This window comes from Melanerpes formicivorus, unplaced genomic scaffold (assembly GCF_026170545.1).
Source record: "Melanerpes formicivorus ecotype bairdi unplaced genomic scaffold, bMelFor1.0.p_v2 SCAF_6, whole genome shotgun sequence".
NCBI lineage: Eukaryota > Metazoa > Chordata > Aves > Piciformes > Picidae > Melanerpes > Melanerpes formicivorus.
This window is the reverse complement of record NW_027142358.1, coordinates 7,354,442-7,377,429: the sequence shown is the minus strand read 5'-3', so window position 1 is coordinate 7,377,429 and position 22,988 is coordinate 7,354,442. Positions and strand designations below refer to the sequence as shown.

Below are 22,988 nucleotides of genomic sequence, written 5' to 3'. Positions count from 1 at the left end.
ATACAAATAACTGTAAATGCTGCAAACAGAATCTGTGTATTATGTGAGTCACTTGAAGATATGTGATGGAAAAGAGAAAATGTGCCTCACTGATTATGTTGCAGCATTTCAATAAATACAGAAAGAAGAGCAGTTGTATGCAATGAACATATTATAAGGCACCTGGGTAACCTCTAATGTGAGAAAGGGATTTCTACCTTCCCACTCCCATTTAGTGCACTGTTCTGATGGTGTGACCTTTCAACAATTACCTTTTTCAACAGGCATAAAACAAAATACAGGAGCAAAAACTTCTCCCTATTTAAATCCATCAGTATATTTTGGTTTTAGAGGTTCAGGGTTGAGATGCCAAGTGATAAATACAGACAGTGGAGAGATTTGCTCCTCTGCTTACAATCTGCCCTGCGTTAGTTGTGGCAGAAAGTTCTCACCATCTGCTGGATGCCTCATGGCCTGGGGAGATCATCTGGTGTTCAGTGCATTGCCTTTGGACAGTTGTTTTCAGGCCATACTGACATGCACTGGAGGACTTAACAGAGATTAAAAAGCAGCTTGAGTTTTCAACCAGAGAAGTCCTGCAGGTGAGACTTTTAGCAGTGAGCATTGATTGCCCACTCAATGTGTGGCTGAGCAGATATTGCGAGTCTCTGGTTTTTAGTCCAACACAAAGACCAGGAGGTAAAATTATGGAGCGATGGATGGAAACAGAGACTGAAGGTACACTCCCAGTTTGGAAATTGTACACTACAGCCATTATTAATAACCTCACTGCAAAAGAAGAAAACTGCAAATGAAGCTGTGTCACGGGCAAGTGGCAGGCAGAATTAAAATTTCATACTTGCCATGGTCTTACAATAAAGGTTTTGTGTTATACACCCAGCAATGCCACTATAAATAGTCTTGTTATCTAATCTTCCAGCTCAGAATATGCCACAAGATTACAAGTAGGAAAACACTTCAGTGTAGATTTTAGCCTTCCCCCCCACTGCTTCCCTTGCTGCTGCTGGAGTATTATTGCTGTTCCCCCTTGTATTTCATATGGAGACAACATTATTCAGAAGTACAGAATGTCACTAAGAGGAGGAGAGTTCAGATAAAAGCCAGAAGATTTATGACATAGTTTAGATAAGGTCTTGTAGGAACTGAGATGCGGGATGTACTGATAATTCCCAGTCCAGAGTTGTTTCTTAGGGTGCAGTGCGAACCTTTTGTGGCACCTCCATTGGGTCAGCTCTGAAGCAGGGCATGTTGTAATAAGATGCTCCACGTGCTTGATTGCAGAGGGAACCGTTTTGCTAATAAATAATCCAGATGAATCATACAGTGTGGGATCTGTCCACACAGGTCTAGGACCTGATCCAAAGCCAACAGAAAGTCCCTTGAAAAAAATTCAGAGGCATAGCTAGCACAGAGAAAATAGCTTTTCCTTTATAAAAAAAATCTTATTTACCATGTAAAAGGAGGAACTGTCCTGTGCTAAGGTCAATACCTCCTCTCCTCCCCTCTCTCTGCCTTGCTGGTGGTACAAATCCTTGTTTCTGACCCTTCCTTGGAGCCCCTCCCAGTCCATTTGACATGGGGCACCTGAAATCAGTGAGGAGGGCTGAGTCCAGGGAAAGCTCCCCTTGAGCAGGTGCAGCTAAAAAGCACCTTCTGCAGCCTTTATCCATGGACACAAATGAACCTTTCCCACAGAAATATGCAGACTGCTTTATAAACTTTTGTTAAAATTTCTTTTGACAAATAGAATAGAATAGAGTAGACCAGGTTGGAAGAGACATTCAAGATCATTGTGTCCAACCTATCATCCAACACCACCTAATCAACTAAACCATGCAACCAAACACCCTATCAAGTCTCCTCCTGAACACCTCCAGTGATGGTGACTCTACCATCTCCTCAGGCAGCCCATTCCAATGGGCAATCACTCTCTCTGTGTAGAAGGATGTGTAGATGTTGAAGGAGGTTTGAGAGAATATGGCTGTTTTAGATTTAGAGCCTCACATGGCTTGAATCATCCTCTTTTTGCTATATGAGAGGAATTAGGAAGACTTAGAGTGTTTGTTCAAACCTCAGCACTGCTCACCTTCTGCAAGGTGGCTTCCCCACCCATGTGATTTGGAAGAAGCTCTCCACCAAGCACTATTTCAGCATAAGACCAGATAGCTCAGCAGAGAGGTATGCATGTTCTCCAAACACAATCAGCTACAGAAATCCTTCTGTGTTTTTATCACACCTTCTCATGGAAAAGCTAAAGCAAAGACAAAGCTTGAGGAACTGAGCCCTCACTGCAGCCATTGGAGGGAGGCATGAAAAAGCTTGTGCCATTCCCATCTTAAAATAGGCTGATGTCTGGGGAGATAAAATTATTTATTTATATTGTGTACAACAGTTCAGCAGAAGGAAGATTCATTTCATCTGTTGAATGCAGTAGCCTTACATCCATCAAATCCCAGAGAGTTCATGTGATCCAGATTTTGACTACTAGGAAAATACTTGGTCTGGAGGGCTTCCCCTGGTATTCCCAGACCACAGACAGAGCTGAGGAGGCAGTCATCTCCATCTGCCCATGTCACCCTCTCCCTGCCTGGTGATGCATCAGCAGTGTCCATCTGAGAGGAGGCAATAGCATTCAGCTGCCAATGACCTGGGGGCTTCTCTCTCTTGCAGCCTTTTGAAATGCATCCTTAAGTATTGTTAAAAGCACAAGAGCCAGAGGACATACTTGCCTAGCTCAGCTGGGCCTGATACTGATAACAAATTCTTTCCCAGCCCAGACCATGGTATTTCAGCTTAAATTCTTAGGCATAAGCATCTCTAAACACTGGCTGGTAAAATGATTTTTTGACAATGGGTTTTCTCCTGTTGTTGCCTGTTCAGCAGGAAGGAGAGTTACCCTCGCAAGATTAGATTCTGCAGAAAGATCAAATTTGCTATTGGAACAGAGATTTTTATATATACTAAAAGCACACCTGGGAGCATTTTACTAGCACATCTTGGCTAAAGCAAGGAGAAGCACCCAAACTGTATTATGCTCTGAAGCAGAGCTGGAACAGGATGCTTTTGTTCTGATTCAGGGAGATGATTGAATTCAGTGACAGATGCCAAGTATTTATGTCCTCAGCTGAGTTTATCTGTTAAATTTGGAAGTGTTAAAAGCAGGAGTTATTTTTTTGAATAAACATATTAAATAATGGCAGAGAGTTCCAGATGGGTATAAGTAGGATGATGTTTTATTATTAGGTGTAGTTGTACAAATTGTACTGCTCAGAGTGTCAGAAAAGAAAGCTGTGGAGCTCTAGATTTGCACCAGAATACTTGAGCTCAGAGAGCCTGATGCCTTTGCTTGTAACATTTCATGAAGAATGTGGTCAAATTATGTTTATTGTATATGTACAACTGCATACAATGTATTGTTACAGCAACACAACTGTGACATTGCTGTAAAGTTCCTGACTGTTGTCCATATGTCTACACTGATATAGTTTTTAGCATACTGACAGGAGTGCAAGCCCTAGAGAAGCTGTTGCTTGCCTTGGAAACCATTGCCAGCACACTGCTTGGTTCCTTTTGCTCACTCTCCCTGCTACCAGTAGTCTTTTTTTGCTTCTTTTTCTTTTTTTTTTTTTTTTAAATTTATTCTGTAACTCACCTAAAAAATAGCCCTTGGCCTTTATTTTTGTTTATGTCTCGTTTATAGTTCTTAGTGGTTTTAAACGATTTCAATTTTATTATCACCTTCTTAATGAGTATTTTATCCAATTAGTCATTATTTGGCCTTTTAATCTTTCCGTGGGCCATTTTTAAGCCTTAGAACAGTGACTCTTTACAGCTGAACCAAGACTCGGGATGAGGGTGAACAGCTGACCCATAAACTTCAGGCAAGTTGTCGCATTTCCAGTGCCTCTGAGCCATCTTGTTCCTTAAAAATTAATGCTACTTACAAATTGCCTTCTGCCATGCTCCACCAAATACGAAGATGCTGTAATTATTTATGACAGTTAAAATCTCCTGAAGTCCTGAAATAAAAGCCAAACATATAGAAAAAGCACATCCTCTGGAGGAAGGTTATAGTATGAAAGCAAAGGAGGCTTGCTTTGTTTGCAGGTCACACAGAGAGCTAGAAATACATGTAGGAGATGGAGACCTAGAAGTGCTGGATTTAAGGAGGAACTCTGTAACTGCTGCCATTGGACTATTTTCAGGTGTTTGACTGAGTAAATGACTCAAATATAGTTTAAGCCTGTGACTATTTCATTTTAATAGCAATGCAAATACACTAAGTGAAGGCTAAGATTGCTGCATCTAATTTAGCAGTGTTGCTTTAGCAACATCATGCAGGATGCAAATAGTCTCCTTGGTAACACTTCCTAAGTGTCATTAGATAAGCGATGGTTATAAACACGGAAGCAGATCAGAATGAGAGACATGCTCTTGTGCTGTGCCTTTTTATAGCCCCAGACATCATCATTATCAGGATGGCAAAAGGAGAGAGGGAAGCTGTTTTGAGGATCATAGAGCTTTTAGTGTTTTACATATTGTGCTATAGAAAACACTGTCAGTGGTGATGTGGCTTTCTGACTTGGTTTATATAAGGTTTTAAACAGAGGGAGAGTGTTGTCCCTGCCTGCTGATGGCACTTGTCAGAGACACACATTGTGTCCTCTTGCCTCCCTGGGAGATGCAGATTGCGTTTGTCAGCCCTTCTGCCCTCTACCCTAATACCATACTTATGCCTCAGTAAGTTTGCAATCTAGAGGTTAGAAAGGAGCGAGGAAAGGAGACCCCAGAGCTGAGTATTTATGTGACCTGGCATGAAGAAGATGTGGAGGTTGAGGTGGTGGTGGAAGATTTCCTTCTGGGCTGGAACCGAGTACAGGATCTCCTACCTTTCTGCTGTGCTGCTTCTCCCTCAGAATCATTGTCAATGGATTCTGAATTTTCTGGAACCAGATTTGGATTTCTTTGTTGAATTTTGAAGACCATTTCCTAGGGATCAGCAACAGTAGGGATGAAGGTGAGAGCACGGTTTAGCACCAGACTTGGTAGAGTTAGGTAGTGGTTGGACTCAATGATTTTAAAGGTCTTTTCCAACTAAAATGGTTCTATGACTCTAAATGGGGCTACTTAGTGCTCAGAAACGAGGCAATTGATTCTGCTGCGGGCATTATCCTATAGAAAAGAGTCGTGAATTGGGACAGCTTTTCTAGTGCTCATAATAACTGATTTTTTTTTCCTAAAGCCCTATCTGCTGGACTGAAGGGATCACATGAGAATCCTATCTTTGAACACCTTCCCACCCCCACCCTCTTCAGTTTAATATACTTCTCTGTTACAGAGAAAAGCTGCAAGTTATAAAAACAATATAACCAATATGACCAAAACTCAGAAAGTTTACAAAAGAACCACGAATGCTTTTGTTTTCAACTGATCTTTACTTCCATCCCCCTTATTGCTGCCTGAGGATCTCATCCAAGGAATCTGAACATCAGATAATGTCACTGGAACACAAGAAAGACAATGGAAGAAGCCAAGTCCACGAGAGCATCAAAAGAGATTTACTCTGGTTTGTGATGAAAGTCTGAAGAGTTGATGGTTTTATTTTATCACAAGCTTGATCCTGCTTCCATAGAGGCAGACAGATGGTAGACTTTCACATTCTCTTTGGAAATCCTCTGAACCAACACTAAGCCAGACCTTTTCAACAAAACACCTTTTGATCTGTGACCTTCAGGTCCACAGACAAGTTCAGTGACTGGAGACTGGCCAGTCCAAGCCTCCCTTTTCCATTTCAACAGCATGCAGCACCTTGCAATTTAGTTATGTGGCAAATGACATACTGAAGTTTTTCCTATGCTAATGCAAAAGGGAGTGCAAATGTCAACAGAACCCCTTTACAAAGAAAACTCAGAATGATAAAAACAAACCCCAACCATCCCCCCCAGCCCCTTTTTTTTTGCTCCCAAATCCTCTTGGAATTAATCCATCTTCATATCTCTCATATCTCGTGGCCACCATTGTAAATGTCAGTGCTATTTAATGAGACCTCAGCCCTCTGTATATTAAGATGAGTAACAATGCAACGTTTGTTTGCAAGATGGGTGCCCTTATATCTCCCTTTCCCAGGGCAAGGCACTGGGGCTGTTAGACTTGTACATGACAAGCTGTAAAAGGCAAAGTCCGAAACATCAATCTACCTCTCTAGTAACAAAAGCATGCAAGTGAAACTTTCCTGAACTGAGTGAGAGAAGTGTTTCCTAAACCTTTTAGAGATTAAAATGGAAAGTCTGGAGTCTCCCTACCATTACTCTTCTTGTCCCCATCCCATTCCTGTGCTGGCCTCCTGGGAGCCCACTTGAAGGCACTGGTAAGTGTTCTGCTTTGTAAAGGCGACATTGGGGTTAGTGGACCATGGGATGCCATTCCAGCCCTGGGACAAAATGTTTCTGTTTTCCTTGTGCAGCATAATGACCTTCCTGCAGTGGGTCTTGGAACCAATTTCAAGATGATGTTTGTCTCTGCATATAAATTGTTCTGCAGTAGAGGAACTGAGCAGCTGTTTCTCACCACCATGGCCTATGGCTTAGTAGGACACAGGAACTTAAACAAATGACTGCTGAATGGGAGCTCCACCTTCAGCCTGCCCTTCCTTCAGCTGTGTGCGGGATATGGAGTGTTTCTTTCCAGGAAAGCCAAGGTGCTGTGTTTTTGACATTTCATCTGGATAACAAATTCTTAAACATTTGTTGGCATAATTTTATTTTTTAAAACCAGCTTGGAACAGGGAAATGTTCTTTCTCCCCAGTATTCCTGGCATTTTTCTGCTGGTTCTTGGGGAGAATCAAAAGGCAGGAGGGGTAAGTGAGGTTTTTCTGCATGGCCTCTCATGGCACTTTGGGGGTCTCCAAATGAAAATGTGTAGGTAGCAAGAACAGACCTAAATCCTCTCGACGTCATTGCTTAACACACTTGTTTCTGTGGCTCTTCTCTGAGCTTTGATTTTGCAAAACCAAACATGAGACTATCTAGGATGATTTAGACCTGATTCTGATTTGGTGTAGCTGAAGAGCTGGCTGGTGTTTTACTCCTACAGACTGTTTCTATGACAGGTAGGACCACACCAGTTCATCCAAAGGCGTGAAGTCCTTTTTCCACCTGTGGGTTTCTCTGGAGGGTACACTGATCCTGCCCCTCCATCTATCTACCTTCCAATCTACCACCTGCCCCTGAGGTGGTAGATGCAGCTGAACTGCAGCCTTGACCTGAGCCAACTCAGGTGTTTCTGCACTTGCACTGCAGTCTCATCCCAAACAGCACCTTTGCATGCTGAGAGTTCATTGCTTGTTCAGTGGAAAAAGCAATGCTTTTGTGTTCACAGCCTTGCTTCCCACAGCACCTGGGTTTTCCTTGGAGATTTCCTATTGCCACATGGAGCCAGTCCTGCTTCTTAGGGCTGATGAGAGCACAGGGCCTCACAGTCACGCTGTGCCCAAGCTCAACTTGCCTACCTGAGGCCAGATGGCTCTTGCTGTGCAATTGCAAAGCTCCTTCAACCAGGGTTTTGACACTGTCAGGGCAGCTCTGGCTTTTCTGAGACCTTGTGTTTTTTTATGTTTGTCCATTGTGGGAATCAAGAGTTTCACATCCCATCGTGGCCCTCTAACCCACAATAAAATCTCTTGTCTCTCTTGGTCAGCTGATGGTGCAGTTTTGTAATGCAGCTTCAAAGAGAATGAAGGGGATCAGTGTGGGGACACATCATGGCGTTGATGAGGGATACTGCATCCCATCTGATGAAGCAGCAGACTTCATTCTCCAGCTCCTGATCTGCCCCACTTCTGTCTTCCGTGCACTGGCTGCTCCATATCTGCCAGCCTGGCTCCCCTTTTAACCTACCCAAGGACAGGCACTATCCCTCATACCCACTTCCTGCTAATCAAGGTGGTTTGTAGATGAGGACTGAGGTGTGTCCCTGTAGCAGGAGGGCATCCCAGTGCCTGGTCCTGCAAATGAGACTCCTCTTTCTAACCTCCCTGTTTTGACAGTAGTTCTCTCTTTGCTGCCTGTTTCTGTGAGAATGCTCCTTTCTGCATTTCTTCACAGAAAACCAGAAAAGACTGCATCCAGAAATCCTTCCCAGGCAGCTGGGGCAGACACAGGGTGACTCACCCTTTGACACAGAAGTCCCTCATTCAGTATTCACCTCTGACAACAGATGACTTTTGGCTACTCTCTTCTTGCTCAGATGCAAATATTTTCCATTACTTGCTGGTGGCTTCCTTTGTAGCTTGGGAGAAGCTTTTGCACCATACAAGTTATCTATCTTGTCTTTGACTGGCACTTCTCCATGTAATTTCTGCATTTTTAGTGGTCTTCCTTATGCAATAACATAAATAGAATCATAGAATTGTTAGGGTTGGAAGGGACCTCAAGGATCATCCAGTTCCAACCCCCCTGCCATGGGCAGGGACACCTCACACTAGATCAGATTGCTCAGAGCCCCACCTAGCCTGACCTTAAAACCCTCCAGGGATGGGGCTTCCACCACCTCCCTGGGCAACCTGTTCCAGTGTCTCACCACCCTCATGGGGAAGAATTTTTTTTTATAAGCATCTTCTTAGCAGAATGTTAATGCATGTAATTAAAATAGTATTTTGTTCATCCCCAAATTGGCTTAATTACACAAGGGCTCCTTTAGAATGTGTTTGTTTAGAAGTTTAAATCTGGTGATAGGGGCAATCTTTTTTTCCCTCCAAGGAGAAAAACCTCCATCTCAGATTTCTAGCTGTGTTGTAAAGAATAGCTTTAGGAAGAAGTCAAGGGAATGGTACTGCAGATTTTTGATTTAAACCTCTATGTAGGGAGTGAGCCACAAATTCCCTTCATGTAGTTTGGTTTTGGTTTGTTTCTCCTCTTCATTATTAAAAGTAAAAAGCCAGAGGATCTTTCATTCCTTGGGCTGGTTCATATGCAGTTTCTCTGGTTTACCTCTCTGGTGTCTTGAAACTCAGGCATCTCTGACAGCCAGACAAACTCTGTTGGGTAAGGCACTCACTTTTCACCAGCTTCCAGCCTGGGAACCATAAAACTAGCTTTAATAGCAGTCTTAACCTCTCAGTGTTACAACAACATGGAATAAAAATGCCTCCAAACAAGCCTGCAGGATTACTTCAGCTTTCTGTGAGGCAGCTGAGAAGTTATGTTCAATTTTACTGTCAATTCGTCCGCTTTAAACATTTCTGCTGTAAACTATTGGCCTTTCCTGCAAGTGTGTTTGTGTTGAGGGCTATGCAGTAAATCATGTTATAGCTGCCCTTTATTAACTCTCATGCACAAGATTTCAGCAGTAGAGGTTTAATTCAGAGAAAATGAATGAGGGTAGTTAAAGTGAAATGTAAATAGAGCTCATTAAAAAACAAACAAACTAGCCTGTGTTTCATTATGTGACTCTTAACTGCACCATGAAATGAGAAGTAGCTCATTAAAGTCCCCTGGCAGCCTAGTTCTCATCATCTTCTGCAAACTTGCTCATGAGCTCCAAGGAGCTCTTGGGGACATGAACCCAGTCTGCACCTTGGAATGAGAGAAAAAGGGAGAAAGCACACAGAAGAAAACTGCATGCATGTGCACACCATAAAATGAGCATAGCCCTGCCAGCACATCTGGATCCCACTGGAGCTTCTGATTGTGTCTGTGCTGAGTACCACCACTCCCTTGCACCTGAGTCCCCTCTCCTATGCTCTCAGCAACACCCTGCCCTTGCCTGGATGGACTAAACCAGAGGAGCCCTCTGATTTTTCCTTCTTTGTCCAATGCTTTGTTTGGGGTTCTTGCTGTGGGTGCTGATGCTGCTGTGGAGTCAGCGTCACAGTTCCCCCTTCTGTGCATAGCTGCAGCCAGCTGGTACCTGGGGATGGGCTGTGTGTTGGGGTCAGGATCACTCCCCAGCTGGAGTGATGGCTACCCCCTCTGTACCCCTTGCCCATCACAGCAAAGCCCAGCATGGAAAATGAGAATAAGCTGCTTATTCCTGAGCACAGCCTGTGGGAAGCCTCTGCTCTTTAATCACCACAGCCACAAGAAGAGCTCAGAGTCCGATTTACACACTCACCATCCCTGTGTAGGTGGGCTTGTTCATTTCTGGTGTGTTTTTGAGTACATATGTTTTGGGGGAAGGGAGAAAGTAAAAAAGCAGTGATGTAGTCAGAGCGTGGAAAAATTCCAGCTATGGTAACAAAATATAGTGTATAACAGTCTGTGCTGAAGAAGGAAAGGTTGCAGAATGGAGCCAACGCATCCAATTCACTAATGGACAAGCAGCTATTAACATTAATGTTGCCTTAATGAATAGGACACACTTACCTTCATGAGATCCTGAGCGTGCAGGTACAATGAGTGGGGGAAGAGTTCTGGAAAGGATATTGGGCAGTGCTTGAAAGGCAGACCTGTAGTTCAGGAAAAGGAAGCTACTTCTAAGCAAATAAAACTGCAATATCTCTTGAGCAAAACTATTCCCACATGAACAAGGGAGCTCAAAAGCAAAGAGCAGTGTTATGCTATTTACAATTGCACTCCTGGAGCACATGGAGCCTGCAAGGTACCTGGCTGTATCAATTGCACTTCTCTCATGGTTTCCTCCTGTTGCAAGCGTCAGTTCAATCCCACTGTTATCACCAGTTCAATCCTAGCATTATTAGCACTGGGAATATGAGGTTACAAAGCCTTTGGTATTTTGAAGCAATGCATCATCTACTCCTGCTCCCTGCAAGCTTAGCTGGCATGATGCCTGAGTGCCTGCCACAAGGGCTCTCACCATTCCAACTTTATGTGCAAAACCATTCTAAAGTTTTAATTAATTTTAATTCGCGATTGTGGAGCAATTTGATGTGAGCAGATGGAAGTTGGTTTAGTTTATTGTGCTTAAGTATTTTTTAATGTATACATATGTTTTAGAAAAAGAGTTGTTGCTTACTCAGAACCTGGACTGGACCGTGGCTGACTGTTTAATTAGTGTTCACACAGAAGCAATTTGCAAAGTGTTAATTTCCAAAACCAATGCACTCCAGCCCAATAAATATTTAATGCTTCCATCTGCCATTTTTAGGTTAGTTGCCAACCCTGCTAGATCAAGTCTATGAAACAGTCGTCTGCTGTTGCCATAAAGAAGAGTTTTGAGATCCAGCTTACATGGAAGCCCAGAAAAAAGCTGATTTCCTGGGTCTGATTATGCTCTGGTTTGTAGATTCAATATGGTTGGGGAGAACTTTGCATATGGAGGCAGCTTTATAGCAGGCAGGCCCATGTAAAATTACAGCTTGCTTTCTTAAGAAGAATGGAATGGAATGGAGTAGAGTAGAATAGAATAGGAATAGAATAGAATAGAATAGAATAGAATAGAATAGAATAGAATAGAATAGAATAGACCAGACCAGGTTGGAAGAGACCTTCAAAATCATTTTGTCCAACCTATCATCCAACACCACCTAATCAACTAAACTATGGCACCAAGCACCCCATCCAGTCTCCTCCTAAACACCTCCAATGATGGTGACTCCACCACCTCCCCGGGCAGCCCATTCCTATGGGCAATCACTCTCTCTGTGTAGAATTTCCTCCTAACATAATACATTGAGTCTTCCCTAGTAGACTATGACTGCAGACCGTGGGTCTGAATTTTGGGTGGAATCTAGCTGGAGCATGTAGCTTCTTTCAGCAGGAAAACCCTAATAAAGAGAATGGCACAGTGACTGTTTCAAAGAGCAAAGAGGAGGTGGAGAAGACCCCTGCCCACGCAGGCAGGAGGGAGCGTGTGAGGCCATGCAGGCAGCTGGAACTCCTGCAGGTCATGGCAGGATGTCAGCCTCACTAGCTGCAAAACTGGGGAGAGCAAAACCGGGGACAGCAAAACCTCCCTCCCTTGGCTGCATGGCAGACTATTTAATTATTGACATATATGGAGGATTTGGAGCCACCCTGTGCCAATGCAAATGTCACGGCTTGCAGTACTATAAAGGGGCCTTGATTATTAGTTTTGTTTTACTGTTTTTCTAATGTAATTATGTTTAATTCATGTGTTGTTTCATCAAAGTGTCTGCCACTGAGGTCTTGGCCTCATCTTAAATAGCTGGATATAAAATTACAATGTGTTCCTCCAGTGAGACCATATTTCTGGAACATCATGACAGCTTTATTATGACACAGGGTTTTCAGTTTAGCTGAATGGATACACCAAATTATCCTTTTAAAAATCAAAATCTTTTGTGCAATATTCCATGCAGGGTTATCCTAAATCAACATAATAAGCATCTTGTGCAGTGCCTTTTTTGTTGCCAGGTCAGGATGGGCCAATAGTGGTGCAGGAGGCAAACTGCAAAGAACCAAACAAAGCAGGGCTGACTTTCCAGCAGAAGATGGAAAACTCTTCGAGTCCTTCCCAGCCTAGTGACAGCTTCCAGAGATTTTCAGAAAGTAGTGAACTAATGTGAATCACCCTTGTGTCCACATGGTGCCTAAAAGCTGCAGAAGCCTGGGGGAACATTGTTACCCATACCACCACACAATAAGCACCAGGCCCCAAAACAGCTGATGTGGGCTGCTGCAATATGGGTGGAAGTCTGTGAAGCTGTTCTTTAGATAGTGGTTTTAGCACTGAAATCTCCACCCAAAGCTAGTCCCCACTATACTCTTACATGTAAAAAGACCAGCTTGTCTAAGCCTAATGGGACCCCGATGAAATAGTTTCCCATAGCTTTGTGCTGCGCTGATGGATGTAATGAAGCCAGAGAATGCACCAAAGACAGGCAACAGCAGAGTTCTCAATGCACTTGATGAGGTTACTGCTGTAGTGAATGGAGGGCTTTTGGGATGGGTAGCTGTGTCAGTCAATCTATAATGAGACTTTTGTATTAAAAAATGTTGCTGGTTTATAGAAGAAGCCTTTGAATCACTACTGTGATGGGCTACCCTTGTGTAATCAGGTACTACACTCTCTTTTTGTGTTCCATATGGGTGGTGATATGCCAGAAAGGGAAAAAAAACCCAAAACCCCAGGATAAGCATGGGAAATTCTGTTGGAAGCATAATTTGTAGTATTGCTGTGGTACAAATGTCTTTTTTCTTTTTTAAGGTAGCTTTTAAACTTCGTGGGACAGGCACTGAGTAGCTGTTTTGTGGCTTGATTAATCAACATCTAACCTCAGGAAATCCTCAGTGTCTGGAAATAAGTATTAAATTAAGCAGTCCTCTTGGCTAATGATTGTGCCTCTACTGCCAGCAAAGTGGTGTTCTGGCTACTTTTCTTGCTGCTTTTTTCTGATTTCCTGAGGACTGTTGCAGTCAGGTGAAGTGCAGGGGGGGCAGGAACAGTCTCACTGTTTCTTTTGATTTGGACACGTGCATGGCGGTGGGGCGGTCCTAAAGCGTGTGAGGCACTTTCTGTCCCCATCATCTCTTTTCCAGCAGTCTCTGCAGCGGAGCAGAATCTTAACACTGCAGAAATCTGCTTGTTAAGGTAAGACAGCATGGTCTACTAGTCACTGCAAGGCTTAGTGGAGATAAATACCTCTACTTGATGTTCCCAGCTCTCCCACACAGATACCAAGGCATTTCACCTCTCTGTGCCTCACAGTGCATATGAGTAGGGATGAAGGAAGGGGAGATGTAGTCACATTATTGTTATGGTCTAATTCTAACTAGAACTGAGTGTCAAGAAAGAGCTGGCAGCTCCTGGTTCCTGCTGTCGTCATTTAGATCCAAATTAGTGACTCAGTGTGAGTTTAAAGGAGGTTTGAGCAGATCAGCATTGGGTCTGCTGAATTTCCTCCCCTACCCGTGGTGGCCACATGAAAGAACCTCTCTCTTTTGGACAAAAAGCAATTCCTCTTCTCCCCACCTTTTATTTCAAGTGGTTAAGGTATTCTTAGTCCAGCTCCCCATATGGGTTTGCTGTGCCATGTAATGTGCCCTGAGGTGAACCATGGGATGGGATGGGATGGGATGGGATGGCCAGGGAGATTAAGCCAAATCATCTCTGTGGAAGGATTGTCTCATGGCTCTGCTGAAAATTAAACTTCACAGGAGAGATTGTACTGAAGACTAGAAGGCATGGTTGAACTCAGGGTGTGGGCTGTCATTTGACCAGCTCGTTGGCATGACTTACTGACTTTTTTGTGCAGTTTAGGGGAGAAGGGAGATTCTCTTCCTGATGACACCTCTTCTACTCTCTCTGACAGCCCCATGCAAGCAGGACTGTTGTGGTTTCAGGCTCAGCCACACCTCAGCTCACACAACTGTCCCCCCAGCCTCTCCCCATGGGTTGAGATAAGAGTTTAGTAGAAAATACAAAGAAGGAATGAACAACATCAATAACAGCACTAGAAGTAATATATAAAGGAATAATAAAGAAGTAATAAAGAAATAATATATCAAACAAGTAATATAAAATGTGACACCTCACCTGACATTGCTGTGCTTGCCATCCATGCCAAAACTCACTGTGCCAGACCATCACTGACTGCCCAAATCTACCCTCCCCTTATGCAGTGGGAATGATGTTGGGTGGTATGGAATGCTTCACTTGGGTGGTTCAGCTGGCTATCCTGGGTGTGGTCTTTCCCAACTCCTTGTGAAGTAAATGAACCCTATCTTAGCCAAACCCAGGAAAAGGACCTTCCTGGAGATGACTATGTGCACTGATTTGCAAGGCTGTCCTTTACAACCTCCTGAAGGTGAGTTTCCCAGGGCTGTGTTTTTCATGTTTCTGTGAACCAGCTGTGCATCATGAATTCAACAGATGAAGCCAATGAGGCAGCCTTGTCATACTGCTTGGCATCCTGGCAATGGCATCTTTGCAATGGCATCCTGGCTTGTGTCAGAAATGCTGTGTCCAGCATGATTAGGGAAGCAATTGTCCCCTTGCACTCACCTCTGGTGAGACCACACATTGAGTATTGGGCACCTCAATAAAAGAGAGATGTGGAGGTGCTGGAGCCAGTGCAGAAGATGACAATGAAGCTGGGGAAGGGCCTGGAGAATAATCTTACAAAGAGTTACTGAAGGAGCTGGGGCTGTTTAGTTTGGAAAAGAGGAGGTTGAGGGGAGACCCCATTGCTATCTACAGCTACCTGAAAGGACATTGTAGAGAGGCTGGTGCTGGTCTCTTCTCCCAAGTAATTAGTGATAGAACAAGAGCCTGAAGCTGTGACTGGATAGGTTTAGACTGGACATTAGGAAAATAATTATTCACAGCAAGAGTGGTCAGGCATTGGAATGTGCTGCCCAGGCAGGTAGTTGAGTCACCAACCCTGGGTGTGTTTAAAGGTCATTTGGATGTGGTGCTTGGGGATATGGTTTAGAGGTGAACCTTGTAGAGTGGGGTTATCAGTTGGACTTGGTGATCCCGAGGGTCTTTTACAACCTGAATGTTTCTGTGATTCTGTGCTTCCACCCATGTATCTCCACCACAGGAACAAATCTGTCTTGCAGAGAGTCCAGGCAAGACCACTTGGTGTGTGGAACAGTGAGCCTCTTGCAAGAAACAGTACTTTGGCCTCTTCATCATCTCAGTACAGAGGCCTGATTATACTCTGTTAGCTTCAATCAAGGAACTTGCTTCCAAAGACCATATTAGTATTCTGCAAAGATAACAAGAGTGCTTCCTGCATTGAGTCAGCTCAAAGGACTAGTGTGTGTCAGCTACTGCAGGAAACAAAATGGCTGCTGGAAAAAAAACTTACAAACCCTTGTGTTGTGCACTGATTATTTAGGTTCAAAAAATAAGGTGATCTAAAAGGATGGGCGCTGGTTTTGGTGAGCAGTGTTGTGTGAGCCAGCAGCACCTCAAGCATGCAGGTTGTGACCCCCAAGTACAAGGTGACTCCTGTAGTCCCCTGTAGAGCAGCCAGCACAGGAAGAGCCTTGTAAAAGAGATATGTGAATGCAAGCTGAGGAATATTGGCACTCCCAGAATATTACATTTCCTGGGTATTAAAGTAATTCTGTGATACAGGAATTTAATAGTACAAATCTGGCTGATAACTCTTTTTGGTAAATAATAATAGAAGAGCTGTGACAGTTCAGCTCTAGCATGACTAATGTAGTGATAGTATCTATCTTGAAGAGAAAAATGCAATAGCACAGAAAGTTCCTTTCGGCCATTTGTCAGGCGTGTGGATGTCATGGGGGAACATTCCTGCCTGTGCAAAGGACCAGGGCATGCTTACACAAATTTAGGCCTGTTTTAACCCTTCTTTAAAAACCCTGTTTCTGTGTTCTGAATGTTTGTGCCTGATGTGATTCACCCATTGTATGGAGAACAGCAGCCTCCTTCCAACGTTTCATGAGGAGATTGCTCCTCTCAAACAGGCAGGAGAGACTGCGATAACAGCCTGGGCAATCTGTTTCTCCTTTACTACACTAATAGAATTTGCTAGTGTTAAGATACCTCTGTACCTCTGTAGGGTTATGTGTTTTTCTTATTTAATGACCAAGAGGAGCCAGAGATAGGTGAGAAACTTAGCTAAGCATCAAGCACTGAATGAAAGGGCTTGCATCTGACCAGGTGGGAATGTTCATTGCTGTGCCTTCCTGTACTTCCCCAGGCATATGTTATGGCATTAAAAGCTTAGAATTATTTTGCTTTGGGTGGAGTTAATGGGAATAGGCTGCTGTTGTTTTTTAAAGCAAAGCTAAGTTAATTGAAATGGCCACTTAGGCAAGGTAATGCTATTTCCAGCTTTCTAAGAAAATGCTGGAAAGGCAAAGCACAAACCTTGGCTAGATTTGGCAGCTTCCTTGGAAACTCTATCCCTGTGCAAGAGTGCATTAAAAATAAGGCTCTCTGGAAGCTCTTTTGGAAGCTGGAAGCTAAAAGGTTGAAACTAACTCTGTATCACAGATTTTGTTAAACCAGAAATAATGAATATCTCAGACTTATTACTCAAACTCATGGAGAGGAAAGCAGCAGGTCAGTATTTTAATGACATTTCAGTAATACATTGTTCTTTCTCTTTGCCCAAGCCCTGTGATGAGCTTTGTGCTTTCATTTGATAATGGGAGATGAGCCTCACTAAGTGTCTTTGATGGACAGTTGCTGTGTGTAGGTTTGCTTGCTGCTTCTCTGCTGCTGCCTGCTGTTGTATTGCCTTTTCAGCTGGGACTTCATCTAAGTTTGTAAGCAGAGACAAGGCTCAGCCTCTGTGTTTGGATCTAGCTCTTGAATTTTCCTGGGGTGCCAACTGGCTGACTGTTTGGTACCAACTCTGCTCCAATCAGTGTCTTGGGTGATAAAGATCAGTTTCTAACTCTAGGATAGCAAAGAAAGTGGTATCTGTTACTCAGATTTGTTCCCCCTCTACCCAGAGTTCTTACAAATCAGAGATGTGTATTGCTGGAAACATCTTTAGTTGTTGCATGTCTCTTTCCCTAACTGCATAACAATGTAGCCATTTATCACAGGGCAAGAGTATTGCTAATTGTAAGCTTGTTGATATTTGGCATTCTGATGCTTGACTGGAGGGAAGATCTGCAGCTTACAAAAGGGCTTGGAATAGTAAAACCTCAAGTGTAACCTATGCTTGGGAAATAACAGTGGTTTGTGTTAGCCTCATGGGTGTTGGCATTTTCACTTTGTGGGGTGAGATCCTTGGATGAGAATTGTGTAATTGTGCTGGAGCTTTGTGTCTGTTGTTGTGGCTCCTGGATGTCTTTTGTGTATTGTGTGACGCGAAGAATTGCTTTGCTAAGGTAGCGATTTTATAGCTGTCTTTAGCTACAAGGTATCTCTCTGATTCCCTTACCGGTAAGAATTGGTTTCTTTAACTCTCTGCTGCAGGCAGGGTAATTTATCTTATTTTTAACTCTTGGTTATCTTATCTAACAATGATAAATGTTCAACAGAAGCATTCCTGGAGGGCATGCTCAAAATAGGGATCTTTTTCTCACTTTGCACAAATGTTTTATATAAAGGAGATCTGGATGTGTGACTCTGGAGGGGAGCATGAGGGCATAAAGACTGGTTTGGCAAAGCTGTGCAGACAGCGGTTTGGTGACATGCACCCTGCTTTATCATGTTCATTACCTAACAGCTGTTCCAGCTCTCTGGCACATGGCTTGTCCTCAGCACGTTCTTTATTTCTAACACAATGATTTTGTGCTTCTTTTTTGCAAGTGACCACATCAAGCCTTTTGTGTCAGTTCTGGGCACCTTGTTACTGGGAAGATTAACACAAAATTTATCAAAAAATAAGTATATGGTTATCAATTGGACTGAAAAGATTGATTTTAACAGCTGGATATGCCTAGCTTTGCAGAATAAAGAGTAAATAAGTAGAGGTGTTTTTACTGTACTTGACGGGTACAAATGTGAAGTGGATACAGCAAGATTAGAGAAATAGACTTGATGTGATCAGTGGGTAAATTTTGAGATGTCACTGTGCTATAGAAGCCATAGGCCTTGAGAGATCAGACTTACTGATTCAGTTCTTGGGTGATAAATTCAATCCACTAACGATCTTAAGACTCTAGTAGAGAAAATTAATAGATTTGACCTATAGAAATTATTCTGATCTTGATTAGATTTTGATCTGGTCCCTGCTGCAGCAAGTTTTCTTCCCCCTAAGTGCTTATTGATGCTGTGCAGCCAGGGGAATATTGCTAGCCTCAGAGGGAATTGGGATTTCTTGAGTAATTGGGTGAGAAATTCTGAGATCTGTGGTGAAGAGCACTGTGTAATTGTCCAAGGATGTTAGTGTGTGCTGCCCTACCTTTTGCATGTCCCTTTTTACTCTGTTACAAACAACTTTCTTGGTGTGAAATGTGGTGTGGCACCTTTTGTCATGCTCTTGTGTGTTCCCAGCCTCAACAGATAGTTGGGAAGACTGATACTGCTTTGATTTTAGCTTTAACCCCTTTCTTCACCCTTTTTGTCAATAGGGAAATGAAAGTGCTTTGAGCAGCAGAAATCATCCCAGCTTCCTGATGCATCCATTAGGAAGCTGGGATGATTTCTGCTGCTCAAAGATGGCATGGTTGCTTTTTCCCTCTCTCCTCCCACACAACTGTCTGTGTACAAGGGTGTCAGTGCCCTCTTTCCCTGCCCTCTGTCACTCAGCTGCCTGGTTGGGCTACAGTCCCTGTGAATCTATGACTCACTGCAGAGCCTCTCAAAATAAAAAAACCCACCCAACCAACACCAAAGCCAAATCCCAATTCAACATGCAAAATATTGTCTTTTCCACCCTTTTCCTAATGTTATTTCTAGGGCTTTGGCTTTGCTTGCAGGTGGGTTGGGAAGCTAGAGCCACCTTGCATGGAGCAGAGCTGTCATGCTGCTTTCACTTCAGCAGCCCCTAGTAGGAAGAGTAAGAAGGTTAAAGCCAGAGCAGGATTCCCCCTGTGATGTTACTCTACTGACTTCATAAGCCAGCCAGAGGAGTGAGTTAATATCTGGAGCCTGAGGTGGACTCTCTTTTAATCTGTGTTGTAAGCAAAGGATGATGAGTAGAAGAAAGGCTATTATCTATTATTTTTTTCCCCCAAGAGTCCAACATGAGGTTTGTTTTGGGTCTCTTCCCCCCCCCCCCCCCCCCCCCCCTATTATTTTTTCTTCCCTTCCTTAATTTAAAATGTGGAGGAAATAAAACTATCTGGAGGTGAATGAGTCACCTTCATGAGTCACCAATACTGGGAAAAGGGGATTTAATATTTGTGAAGCAAAAGCAAAAAGTACAGTCTGTTCCCTGCTTGGTGTGTGAGAGAAAATAATGGACAATTTCAAAAAGCTCTTTTCTTCCCAGAAGAAGAATAAGAATCAGGTTTTAGACTCTTAAGCATCTTGGAGTGAATGGCTGCCACCAACCCTGGCACTGTGGTCCTGCTGCTCCCTGGGCCAACCGCACCAAAGGTGCTTCTTGACTTGTGGGTTTTTCCAAACTTTGGGACTTGAACTACCAAAGTACATGAATGGCAAAATAGTTATCTGTTTCTTCACATTACTTTATTTCATATTACTTTATTACTAAACTAACAAGACATATCACAAATGGAGGAATCCATGGGGATACAAAAATCCATGGAAATACAGAAATCTGTGAAGTGTAATTGTCACTGCTTGCCATACACATGCAACCTCATATATATAAGTAGCACTTCTCCTCTAATTACCTTGATCTGAAGTTCAAATGCAGTGATGGGATGGCTCCCAAGTATTACTAAATCTTTGACACTTAGCATCTTTAGGGCTTTTCTGTTGAGTAATGGAGTTGGGAATTTGGGGGTTTTGGGAATGAGAGGGGGAGGCAGGCAGGCATTTTGTTCAGAATATGCTTCCAGCATGTACTTTCTCTTTAGTTAAGTGGAATTATTTCAACCACTACCAAGATTTCTGTGGAAAGATTCTGTTACGTTGATTGTTACTTAGCTTCACTATTCCTTACTTTCCCACTTCAGTGAGAGTTTGCATTAACACAGTAACTTCAAAGGACACTGAACATAGCTTCCATTTCAATAGATGTGTTTCATATCACTTGCCTCTTGAAACCAGTAAAACTAACTTTACTCCATGAATTTGAAGAAAAGGTCCACTTACATGGAGACCTTTAAAGTTAACTTTGAAGATCTTGCAGCTGAATTAGAAATCTGCCTCAGAAAATGTCTATCAATATTTGATTGGTTGGACTTCATGATCTTGGAGGTCTCTTCCAACCTGTTTGATTCTGTGACTTCTGTCTCACACTACTGGTGGCTTTCTTGGTGTGCCCTGTCATAACTCCTCACCACTTGTCACTCACTGTCCCCTCTATAAGATGAGGCCATTGCCAGTAACTTTAAATCTATGAAGAGTCAGACTTTGTGCCTTCATCAGTCCATTTTCTTCCCCACAAGAAGAAAATGCATAAATGCAGATAAGCATGGCAGACACTGGGAGGAGGCGGTGAGCAAACTGCAAGGCAGTAAATTGTGCCCTGGATATGCTAGAAACTCTTTCACATGTGCCTGCATAATTCAGACCCACCCAAAATCTCATTAGAGGAAGGGTCTACAGCTCTGATGGTAAAAGCACCAGGTGAGGGGGCTGCCTGCATCAGCTGGGAGGGCTCAGTCCCGGGTGCTTTCTGCTCAAAGGGCACAGCGCAAGCAGCGCTTCCCCCCTCCGAGGCTTTCCTAAGCAGAAAAGGAGGAGTGGGGCTTTCCCCCCATGTCCGCCAGCTGTCACTGTTGCTGCACACACCCGGGCTAGCCAGTGCATTTTGCCTGGCTGTGAGTTACAGCTCAGCTTTTCTACACTGCCATCTTCCAGGCTGGACCACGGCCCATCGGGATAGTCCCCTCGGGATAGTCACCATGAAATGCCCAAGGTGATATTTGGCTCAATCTCGGTGTAAGTGAGAGTATTTTGCCTCACCTTAACCTGTTCCTGAAGCTGCAACTTTATCAGAAGGCTTTGTAAGAGCTCCAGAAATAATTTCAATGCATACCCATTTTCTCTCTTTTTAATGTAACCATTTTAGAGGAACTGATTTAGTTTGTTTGTGGGGCTCTTTTTTTTTGTTGGTGTTTTGGTTTGTTTGTTTTACTTTTAGGGGTTATTTCAGAATTAAAACTCCCTCAAACTGCTTCTCTGATTCAATAATGGTTTGTAAAATTGAGGATGGGTGGTGGGGGTGAGAAGGTAAATCAGGAGTAGTGGTCACAGCAGGATCTGGCAAGTTTTGGCAGCATCCATACACACAGAGATCTCCACATACCTATCTCTGTGTGCATAGGCAACCATCTTCTCCCACCTTGTATTTGTTATGAATTTCTGTGACTTAAATGAATTAATAAGAACTGCTTGTGCTTGTAAAGTGAAGGAGATAGAGTTTTGCCCCCCCCAGTGGGAAATGGCTTAGAGATGGTGGCATTCTTATGTGTGTTTGCTGAAGGCTACTCTAAAGCTACTTGCGGAAGCTGACAATGTCTCTTCAAATTATTGCATTTTTATGTTCTGAGCTAAAAAAAACAAAACTCAATTGGTGTTCATCAGCCTAAGAGTCATCTAAAATTAGCCTGACCAACGGTTTTAGAGACCTACCTTTATTATAATCAAGTTTTGCTTGAATTCAGTTACCTCCACGCTTGATACTTGAGAGGGCCAAGTCAGCGTAGTGTTACTTGAGTTAACTGTTAATGTACTTTGTGGAAATGATGTAGCAGCAAAACCCCTTCCCACACCATGTTTTACATGTAACCTTGTTTTGGATTTGGGTCCTGATACTTACTGAATCAGTTTCTGCTGTGAGATACAGATGTGAACTGGAAGTCATGCCATCCATCAGTAGTGCAGCTCTAGATTTGCGGCACCTGACCTTTAAAATTCAATTCTGGTAGAAGCAAGCACCAATCTACTCAAGTTTCTAAATGTAGAGTAGAACCTGCCTCATAGAAACATAATTCAGGGGTGAAAATGAGCTCCTGGCAGAGATAGATAATCCTCTCCTCTGCCTTGTGCTCGCACACTTGCTGTTGTCACCTCTCAAACATGTGTTTTCTTGTTCATTGTTTCTCTTGAAGCTAAGCATTCAGAACAGAAAATTGATGTTTTTCAATAGTTTTCTCAATGCCTGACTGGATTAGGAGTGCTGACTACAAAGGGGAAGAATTTGTGGGAACATGAAGCAGTGCACAGCCAGGGCTGCCTGAGGAGTCTCTTGGGAAGAGCTCGGTTGAGTTAAAAATGGGTTCTTCCTTTTGCATCTGTGCTACTGCATCAGTCAGATTCCTTCTGAACTAGGTGGCTTTGCTGCTAGGGAGGATAAGGCATCTTTCCTATCGGCACTGTCTTTAATTTGATTGTACAGAGGCCTGGTTTGGAGCCAGGTGAGTAGCTGTGCTTGCAGTCGTGCCTCTGCTGTCCACATCACTGTGTGTTTGTACCAGAGGCTTAGGAATGCAGTTATCATCAAAGCAGCATGTTCTGATCAAAAAGGCCATTTGTTTCTCTTCATAAGGTA

At 43.2% G+C, this 22,988-nt stretch overlaps 1 protein-coding gene across 3 annotated transcripts in view; it reads left to right on the top strand.

Moving 5' to 3' along the window:
- NEURL1 (neuralized E3 ubiquitin protein ligase 1) overlaps positions 1-22,988 on the top strand; it is a 171,213-nt gene that overhangs the window by 9,218 nt on the left and 139,007 nt on the right. Inside the window, exon 1 of one of the 3 annotated variants that reach the window (XM_068139458.1) lies at positions 21,292-21,376. The exons of the other annotated variants lie outside the window; for them this stretch is intronic. The gene's annotated coding sequence lies outside the window, so the exon portion shown is untranslated. Of the gene's footprint in view, positions 1-21,291; positions 21,377-22,988 lie in introns of those variants that run through there. 3 annotated transcript variants of the gene reach the window in all.